The sequence below is a fragment of the Molossus molossus genome, unplaced genomic scaffold (assembly GCF_014108415.1).
Source record: "Molossus molossus isolate mMolMol1 unplaced genomic scaffold, mMolMol1.p scaffold_m16_p_2, whole genome shotgun sequence".
Lineage (NCBI taxonomy): Eukaryota > Metazoa > Chordata > Mammalia > Chiroptera > Molossidae > Molossus > Molossus molossus.
The window spans coordinates 117,770,354-117,781,060 of record NW_023425355.1 but is presented as its reverse complement, the minus strand read 5'-3'; positions in this window follow the sequence as shown (position 1 = coordinate 117,781,060).

Genomic DNA, 10,707 nt, shown 5'->3' with positions numbered 1-10,707 from the left:
TGTGTGAATGTACAATTTATTTATCCATTCTACTGTTGATGGGCATTTGGGTGGTTTCCAGTCTGGGGATATTTTCTATAGTACTACTGTTCTTGTACATGTTTTTGTTGATTTGTTTGTTTTCAGTTTTAAACTAGAAAATCTAATACTAGGTGTAGCACTTACAAATATCTTTATGTATAGTCTTATGCTGCCAGTTTGGGTAAAGTATCTACATTTAAGTGAGAGAAATAAGGGTTTACTTAAAATACTAATATATATGGTATACTTTGAACACAGTATAAGATATAATGCACATTCTAAAAAAATATTTGTGCATTAGAACAATGACAGACATGAAAATTGTCAGTTTTTTCTTCCTAATTTATTTTTTGCTATGTACACATCTTTTGACGAAAATATATGTGCATTTATATTAGACATATACCTAAGAATGGAATTTCTGGGTCATGAGGTATGTAGATACTGCCAAGCTGCCTTCCAAACTAGATAGACAAAAGTGCACTCTCAGCAGCAGCCTCTGAAGTTTCCCTCCTAGCTCAGCCTTATTTCAAGTCCTATACTATGATGACACCTGCTGGTGGTTAGTGTGACCCTCTCACACCAAAGCAATTAAATGTAGAAAATACAGTTCTTTTTAAGATGTGAAGATTTTACCTTCTCCACCCTAGATTCAGTTGAATTCGTTTATTTCTATGTTTTATGTCATATATCTAGGGGGTAAACTCAAGTGAGAAAAGAAGAAGTGTTAAAGATGCACAGAACTTTCCATAACAGAGCAGCTATGGCATCAAGACCCAATAGCAAGAATGAGAAGAGGTTAACATTTGATTATTATTAGACATTCTGCACTTTGAGTTTTGGTCTTCCCAAACTATTCCTGCCAAAATGTATTCAAGTGTTACTGGTAATTCATTTGGTGTCTACATATTTTGATGAAGCCCACTATGTACTAGGAATAGAATAGTTGTTGAGGTCTTCATATTGAATAATATAAATATAGTCCAACTACTCTGGGAGGGAGCTTACTATCTGCCAGCAGAGAATTATACAAGTTGTACTTAACCTTGTGACCACTATTAAGATAAATCCATATATTATTAGTAAAAGGTGTAGACTCAAGCTGGACTGCTGGGGTTTGGAATTCAACTCGATACTTAATAGCTTAATACTGTATATCAAGTTTTTAAACTAATTTGTGCTTCAGTTTTTTATATATAAATGGGGATAATAACAGAACAGACCTCATAATGGTTTTGTGAAGATTAAATGAGTGTAAACACTCTTAGCATTGACTAACACATAAATGCCATTTGAGGTTGTTGATGTTTTTAGGGAAGTCTAGGGTTAGAGAAGTTACAAGGGTAAAAAAGGGACTGAAGATTGCATTAGAATGTCTGATTCAGATTGGCTTTGGTTAAAAAAAGGTAAGAAGAAAATTTCCTTGACCAAGTAATGCATATGAAACTTATTAATTGCAAGCATGAGTAAAGGAGCGAGATTTTGGGCCCCTTCTTAGTTTTATCTCTGTTTCATTTATCTATTTATTGCTGCATAACAAAATATCCTAAAACTTAATGGATGAAAACAAAAATTTATTATACTTCCTCATGGTTCTGTATTGACTCTTCTTTGCTGGATGTGTCTCGCTTGGAGACCATCATGTGGCTGGAGTCAGACACTGGCTAAGGCTAAAGTTTTCAGAAGGCTCTTTTGAGAAGAATGTCCAAGGTGGTGCATTCACAAAGCTGCCAGTTAATGTTTGGCATTTGACCAGGAAGGTAACTAGGTCTGTTGACTAAAGTGTCTACAAGTCCTCCTTGTGGCTTGAGCTTCTCACAGCATGGCAACAGGGTCCCTAGAGAAGGGTTTCCCAAAAGTGAGCATTCCAAGAGGACCAGGTGAAAGCCACAAGACTTCTTCATCCTAGCTACAGGTCTTACATCACAGAATGCCACTTCTACTACATTCCATTGGTCACACAGAGCCAGCTCAGCTTCAGCGTGGAATGTGAGGATCATTGGGGGCCATCTTGTAGACTACCACTACCAGCAATTCACATGCTGGAGTTGAAGCCAGAGTCATAGGCTGTAACTCAGACCCTATCAACTAGCTAATCACTCTGGGACTAGACTTTCTCATTTGTAAATTGAGGGAACTACACTAGATGACCACTAATATCCCCTGTGACTCTATGATTATCCATCTGTTCCTCAGTCACTGAATATCTTTTTCTCAATGCCATTTTGTTTTATTCCATTTAACAACACTCCCCATTCCTTTAAAATATGTTGTGTTTTTCTTTTTTTTAGAGAGAGTGAGGGAGGGAGAAAGAGATAGAAACATTAATCAGCTGCCTCCTGCACGCCCACTACTGGGGATCGAGCCCGCAATCCAGACATGTGCCCTGACAGGGAATCAAATCAAGACCTCTCAGTCCATGGGACGATACTCAATCTACTGAGCCACACTGACCAGGCAACAATACTTACCATTTAACAAGAATATTATTCATGTTGATCAGCTGCTGTTTGTAAAAGCCTATAAAATTTTGTAGGAGCAATTAACAATTAAAGTAAAAAATGTTCTTTATGGAAAACTTCAAGCCACCTAATTTTGGTATGCAGCCTTATTGTCTTATCTTACTAAAATAAAAATTATATCAGATAAATTGACAGGTTATCCTTAAATTTATATAATCAAAATTAGTTTTAAACTCTTGTTTGCATACCTATATCATCAGTTCTCAGAATTTTGAGTGAGTTCCAACTTTAGAAGTTTGCTGTTTATGTTTAAATATAAACTAACAAAATCAATATTTATCAGAAACATAAGCAGAACTAGGAACATTTTGAAGTAATGTACATAGACAACATTAAGCAACTGTCTGCCAAAAAAGTATCATTTTCACATAGTAATATTGTCATGATTTCACAATGAATTCACAGGAAGTGGGATGCTCCTAGAATTCTGACTTGTTTCTCTTTATTAGCCAGCTCAGATTCATACCTTTTCACCTCGAGTTTTGCTTCAATTCTTTCAATGCATGAGGCAGCCTGCAGATCTTCTGTAACCAAAGAGATCACGTTATGTTCAGCTCCTTGCAGTTTTATGAACAGAAACCTACAGGTGTTCCTTTGAGGTCTGGTTGTAACGTACATCAGAATTTATTTTGTCCATCTTGATGTCACAGCCCCAGAGCTGGGAAAAATGAAAAATTGGGTTATTTTCTAGAATGCTTCTGTTAGGCCAGACAGATACCATTATGATCACCTTTTTTTTTTTCTTTTTTAAATCCTCACCTGAAGATATGCTTTTTTATTATTGATTTTAGAGAGATAAGAAGGAGCGAGAAAGAGAGAGAGAGAGTGAATAATTGATGTGAGAGACAAACATTGATCAGTTGTCTTCCATATGTGCCCTGACTGGGGATTGAAATGGCCCTGACAGGGTTGTGCAGGAGGCAACCAGTTGATGTCTCTCTCTCTCTCTCCCTCCTCTTTCCCTCTCTCTCTCTCTCCCTCCCTCCCTCCCTCCCTCCCTCCCTCCCTCCTTTTTGTTGTATGGGACAATGCTCAACCAACTTAGCCACCCGGCCAGAGCTCATCACCTTTTTGTTTCCATTCTCCTGGTGGGTGCACCACACTCCAAATTCTGCAAACAAAGACCTTTGTTTTTTTTTGTTTTACTTCTCAGAATTTTAATGTTCTACATTGCATGTATTGGGACTATTCTAGATTCTGCCATGAAACTTCTCTAAGGTTGTCCCTATCTTTTTAGAATCTTACTTTGTAAGGAAGTTATTTGTAAATTTTGCTGTTACTGCTTTCACAGAAAGCCCTGCTACAGTACATTTTTTGTTGAAACCCAATAAACCAGTTAAATTTAATAAATGGGTGAGATTTTGGTAGGATTGCTCATTGGTAAACCAAGTTCCCTAATACAGGATAATTTGGAATGCCTGCAACACTTGAATCTACTTTTCTATTCCAAAATTGGCATGTGAAGCCAAGAGTTAAAGTGTAAATCTTCCAGGGTTTTAGACTTTTTATTAAGAGATAAACAATCTGTCTTTGTCTTCGGAACCATTTATATAAAAGTACTTTATGTAAAGAAGAACATATCCTGCCCTAGCTGGTTTGGCTCAGCCATTAGAGCATTGGCCCATGGACCAAAGAGCCTTGGATTCAATTCCATTCAAGGGCATTGACCTCCTTTGAAGTTCATTTCCCGACCCTGATCAGGGTTGTGCAGGAGGCAACCAGTTGATGTCTCTCTCTCTCTCTCCCTCCCCTTTCCCTCTCTCTCTCTCTCCCTCCCTCCCTCCCTCCCTCCCTCCTACTCTATCTGAAGATAAATGGAAAAAAAATGTCCTCAGGTGAGGATTAAAAAAAAAGAACACATCCTAATAGCCTCTTCACCAATGTTCACACACACACACACACACACACACACACACACACACACACACGTAGAACCACCAAAATATAATTTCAGGTCCCTGCCACCACTTTCAAACTAATTTTAAATTTTTGACTCTATTTTACACACTCATCAGTTCTTGATTATGATTAAGATGTTCATTTGCATCACACATATTTATTACTTATGTAGTAAAATTGCCTTACTACAAATTAGTATATAATTGTATCTCTTGAGATACTAGGTGACATTATCAGTCTTTCAGAAATTTACCTTATTTTTCAATATCTCACTGCTTTACTCTGAGAGAGAGAGTCTAGAAAGGGCCTGACCAATGTCAGTCATGTTGTACAGGCCACTTTTAACCAAGAGAGATTGTAGATAGACTCTTCCAAGTGCTCTTATCTTGCCCAGAACTTGCTAGAACCTTTGTCATCTCTTTCCTTAGACACCAGCACCAAAAAAGAGGACAAAAAGACTGGAGTTATAAACTAAATGTACCTAGGGGCACAAGCTCTGATGAAAGTTTGGCAAAAATGCAGAGTCACCAAAATAAAAGCAAAATTTGAGCCCTGGCCGGTTTGGCTCAGCGGTTGGAGCATCATCGGCCTGCAGACCAGAGAGTCCCGGGTTCTGTTACTGCTAGGGGCATGTACTAAAAAAAAAAAAAAAAAAAAAAATTAGATTTGTCTTCTTTTATCACTATAAACAAGTACTTTTCAGTAAAACCACCTTTCTATTAACTTTGTTCACAATGGCAGAATATAGAATTCAAGATTGTCTGGTTATTCAAGAAAATACAACTTTTCATTAAATAAAAAGTTGTGTTAGGCTGGAAACTACCCTATATCAGCAAAAATAGGGGAATGTTCATCGACAGTTGAATATATACATACATACATACATTCACATAGTAGAATGTTGTACACCAATGAGAAAGAAAAACTGCAACTAAACCCATCAGTTTGGATAAATCTCACTCATGTAATGTTGAGCAAAGAAGCCAGACCCAAAAGAGTACATATTGTGTGATTTCATTTATGTAAGATTCATATACAGTGATACCTCGGTTCTCGAACATAATTCGTTCCAGGAGGACGGTCGAGAACCAAATTGTTCGAGAACCGAAGCAATAGGAAATAATGGAAACTGGATTAATTCGTTCCAAGCCCCAGAAAATGCCTATTTACTGGCCTAATTTGTATATAATATGTAGAAAAACATAAGTCTCAACAAGAAATAAAAGTGTACAGTATGTCTAAGGGTTAAATTCAGTGTAAAGCGTGACTCTCTCCACAAAGCGTGACTCTCTCCACAAAGCGTGACTCTCTCTCTGCACTCACACTGATGACGCAAGCAAGGTGCGCTGGGCCGAATGAACGCCATTCGGCTCAACTCGGCTCATCTCGGAAGTTCGAGTTCCAAATATTTGTTCGGATTCCAAGACAAAAGTTTCTCGAATCTCCTGGTCGAATACCGATTTGGTCGAAATCCGAGGCGTTCGAGAACCGAGGTATCACTGTTATTGGCAAAGTAATCTCTATTGTTAGAGGTCAAGAGAGTACTTACCCTTTGTAGGTAACAAAGACTAAATGGGGCACCAGGGTCTTCTGAGATGTTCATTCTGTTCTGTTGATCTGGGTGCTAGTTTCACAAATATGTTGACTTTGTGAGAATCCATCAAGCTGACTGGTTTATGTACTTTTACTGATGTTGTTATATTTTAATTAAATTTTGCTATTTTTATAATAATGTTATGATAAGCCCTAGGCTTATGTGTGGGTTAGTGGAAAGCTAAAATGTGGCTCTGGAACAAGAGAAAAATTTAGAAACTTTTCTAAAGCACTAATTTACTTCCAAATTTCAACAGAAGTTATCAAGAGTAAGGCTTATCATTTAGAAACGAATACATGCATGTTCAGTTACTTTAAACACACACATACACAAACACACACACACACACAACAGATGAAACACTTGACTACAAAATTTACTCTAAGTCAATGTCATTTTTCAGAGAGAAGGTTAGATGACTTATCCAACCCACATCCAAAACTGACAGAAATAATTTCATCTTGATTATTGCTCGCAAGCAATTTAGAGTAAGCTGAGTGATATGAAATGTTTAGAAATCCCACAGGCATAGTCTATCATCCATTAGTTCTATTTTTATGATAAAGAAAATTTAAATGCAATGACATGAACTTGAAAAGGGTAAATATAAAATGAAATTCACACGTGGCAGGGAATTTCAAGGACTGAATGTCTAATATTTTGTTTGAGGAAGATTATCTCCTACTTTGTTTCAAAGCTCCATTCTTAGTGAAAGATCATTATTTTTTTCTAAGTTTTTATTTATTTTTTATTTTTTAAATTAATTAATGTATTTATTTTTGTTACAGATGTTTCTCCTTTCTCCCCCATTAAAACCCTCCTCCCCCTCCCTCCCCACCCTGTCCCCAGCTTTGTTGTCCATGTCTATTGGTGATGCATACATGCATATAAGTTCTGTGGTGTATCTCTCCCCCCGACCCCCTCTTTGGAGGACTGTCAGTCTGTACCCTACTTCCACATCTCTGGGACTACCCTGTTCTTCAGACTGTTATGGTCATTATATTCCACAAAAAAGTGAGATCATATGATACTTGTCTTTCTCAGTTTGGCTTGTTTTGCTTAGGATGATATTTCCAGGTCCCTCCATGTTATCTCAAAGGATAAGAGATCTTTCTTTCTTACAGCTGCATAGTACTCCATTGTGAATATGTACCACTGCTTTTTTATTCATTTGTCTACTGATGGACATTTGGGCTGTTTCCAGATCTTAGCTATTGTAAATACTGCTGCTATGAACATGGGGGTACATATATTCTTTCTGATTGGTGTTTCAGGCTTCTTAGGGTATATTGCTAGCAGTGGGATCACTGGGTCAAATGGCAATTAAATTTTTAATTTTTTGAGATAACACCATATTGTTTTCCATAGTGGCTGCACCAGTCTTCATTCCCACCAATAGTGTACTAGAGTCCCCTTTTCTCCACACCCTCACCAGCACTTGTTGTTTGATGATTTGTTGATGGTGGCCATTCTGACAGGTGTGAGGTGATACCTCATTGTTATTTTAATTTGCATCTCTGATGATTAGTGAAGTTGAGCATTTCTTCATATGTCTCTTAGCCATTTGAATGTCCTGTTTGGAGAGGTGTCTATTTAGTTCCTCTACCCATTTTTTAATTGGGTTCTTTGTCTTCCATTCGTTGAGTTGTATGAGTACTCTATATATTTTGAAAATTAATTCCTTATGTGCTGCATCATTGGCAATTATAGTCGATCAAATGGTGGGTTCCCTTTCCATTTTGATGCTTGTTTCTTTTGCTGTGCAGAAGCTTTTGAGTTTGATGTAGTCCCATGTGTTCATTTTTTCCTTTGTTTCTCTTGCCTTAGGCGTTGTATCAGTGAAAATTCTGCTGCGTATGATGTCCGAAATTTTGTTGCCTACATTTTCTTCTAGAATTTTTATGGATTCACAAGGTACATTTAAGTCTTTTATACATTTTGAGTTTATTATTGTGTATGGTGTAAGTTAGTGGTCTAGCTTCATTTTTTTGCAAGTAGCTGTCCAATTTTCTCAACACCATTTATTGAAGAGACTGACTTGACTCCACTGTATGTTCTTGCCACCTTTGTCAAATATTAATTGGGCATATTGTCTTGGGTCCATTTCTGGGTTCTCTGTTCTGTTCCATTGATCTGTCTGTTCTTGTGCCAGTACCAGGCTGTTTTGATTACAGTGGCTTTGTAGTATAACCTGATATCAGGTAATGTGATCCCTCCTACTTTTTTTTTTTTTTTTTCAAGAATTGCTGTGGCTATTTTTTTGTTGTTGTTGTTGTTGTTCCATATAAACTTTTGGAGTATTTGTTCTAGTTCTGTGAAATATGTCATTGGTATTTTGATGGGGATTGAATTGAATCTATAAATTGGGTAGTATGGACATTTTAATGATGTTAATTATTCCAATCCATGAACAAGGTATGTGCTTCCACTTTTTTATATCTTCCTCTATTTCTTTTTTCAATGACCTGTAGTTTTCTTTGAAGAGGTTCTTTACTTCTTTGGTTACGTTTATTTCTAAGTCACCTTATTAACCATTGCTCACTGTGGCCAGGCTCCTGAGCCCTGGGCTTCCTGGAGACCACTGCTAGACAACTCTGCCTAAAGGCATTTGGTGTCTGTATTTGGGAGATGAAATCAATTCCCATTCCCCGTAGATGTCTCAAACAGGCTGTTCCTCTGCTTTCTGCGTCCCCTTTTGTTGTTCCTTTCTGTCTATACTGTTCCAAGGGTGAAGAACTGCTCAGGGAATTATGTGCTAAGTGCCTGGCATGCTGTATGATGTGGGAAACTCTAACAGATACGGGATTCACTCTATTTATGGTACTAAATGGTATTGTCCTTTGTACCATCTTCTTAGCCCCACTCCCAGTTCAGGAATAGCATCCTCCTTTTTCTGGGGAACTGCCCCACATCAACACATACTCCAATTATGTGGTTCCAGGGGCACCCCCCCTGTTCTTACATGACCCACATCTCCCTCACCGCAGCTAATTGGCTCTAGGTTAGGCAGTCATGGTCCCTGCCCCTTGGGCCGTCTGTTGTTAGCTTAAGGTGAGCACCTAAAGACCAGCATGATTTTGTTTCCAATAATTGAAGGAAATGGAAAAATGTATTCCTTGCTCCTCATATGTCCTGAAGGTATTTTTCATTCCATTCTCCATGAGGGATAAAGGGAGCAGGACTGATATATATGACTGGTGAATTTACCAAAAAAATATAGCATACTTATTCAGTTCTATGTAGACTTTTTTTTTTTTTTAATCTGCATTTTCACCAAGAAAATATGCTATCAGCCTACTAAGGCCCTATAATATTACCTACATGGTTATACATTTCTATAGCTGTCCAGAACTTCTTTTGACTGGGTAGTTAGAGCAAAGTTACTGCTATAACAAACAATCTAAATCTCTTTGGCTTGTTAAATATTTTTTTTTCCTTATCAAAGTCCACTTCAGGTTGGTGGTGAAAGTGACAGATACTGTTCACATGTCATTCAAAGACCCAGGTTCCTTTTGTACTGTAGATATATCATAATCTTGGATCTTTTACTCTTCTCCATTCAGCACAAGGGTTTTATTATAAACTAGACCTGATAATAGTACACATCATTTCTTCTTATATTTCATTGGCCCAACCTAATCATAATGGAAGCTGAGCAATAAAGTTCAGTTGTGTGACCAAGAGAAAGAGGAAATGGGGTTTGATGAACACATAGTCTCTGCCACTGTAAGTGTGTCTAATTTGGAATAATGCAAAATATTTGAAATCCACTTGGCTACAAATCTAAAACCGATTTTTTAGTCATCTGAGTCCTATGTCTATTGATTGGTTTCAAATTCAGATGGGAAAACACAGGGGTTATATTTTGAGTATCCTAAAACACTAATAGACGGGACTTTCAAATTAGAGTTTTGAATAGAGTCTTTTCTCTGGGTTTAAAGCTTTGAGCCTATAAAATATTGGAAACCATGTTCCCCACCATAAGAAAGAACCTAATATACAGAGAGATTTCAGCTTCCAGGCATGGAGAAGCAGAAACAAAAGTAGCAATAGGAAAAGAAGATTTCAGTGGTATTTTTTTTTACTGGATTCAGTGATCCCCAAGGCTTACATGAAATATCTTAGTTTCTTTCTACCAGTTCTCCTTTGTGCTTAAGCCCAATTTATTTAGGTCATTTTCTACCTCAGGAGTCCTGAGTGAGAAGAAACTAGCATTTTACAAATAATCAATGAAATATTACTTGGTCATTAAAAAGAAGGAAATCTTACCGTTCGTGACAGATGGATGGACCTAGAGATTATTATGCTAAGTGAAATAAGCCAGTCAGAGAAAGGCAATATCACATGATCCCACTTATATGTGGAATCTAATGAACAAAATAAGCTGATGAATAAAATAGAACCAGAGACATGGAAACATGTAACAGATTGATGAACCTCAGAGGAAAGGGGGGGGGGCAGGGTGAGAAGAGATAAACCAAAGAACTTATATGCATATATGCATAACCAATGGACACAGACAACAGTGTGGTGAAGGCAGGGGGAGGCAGGCACAGGGAGGAGGGGGTCAATGAGGGAAAAAGGGGATGTCTGTAATGCTTTCAACAATATAGATAAATTTAAAAAAGAAAATAAATTGTTTTTGAAAAAACAAAGATATGAAATCTACCC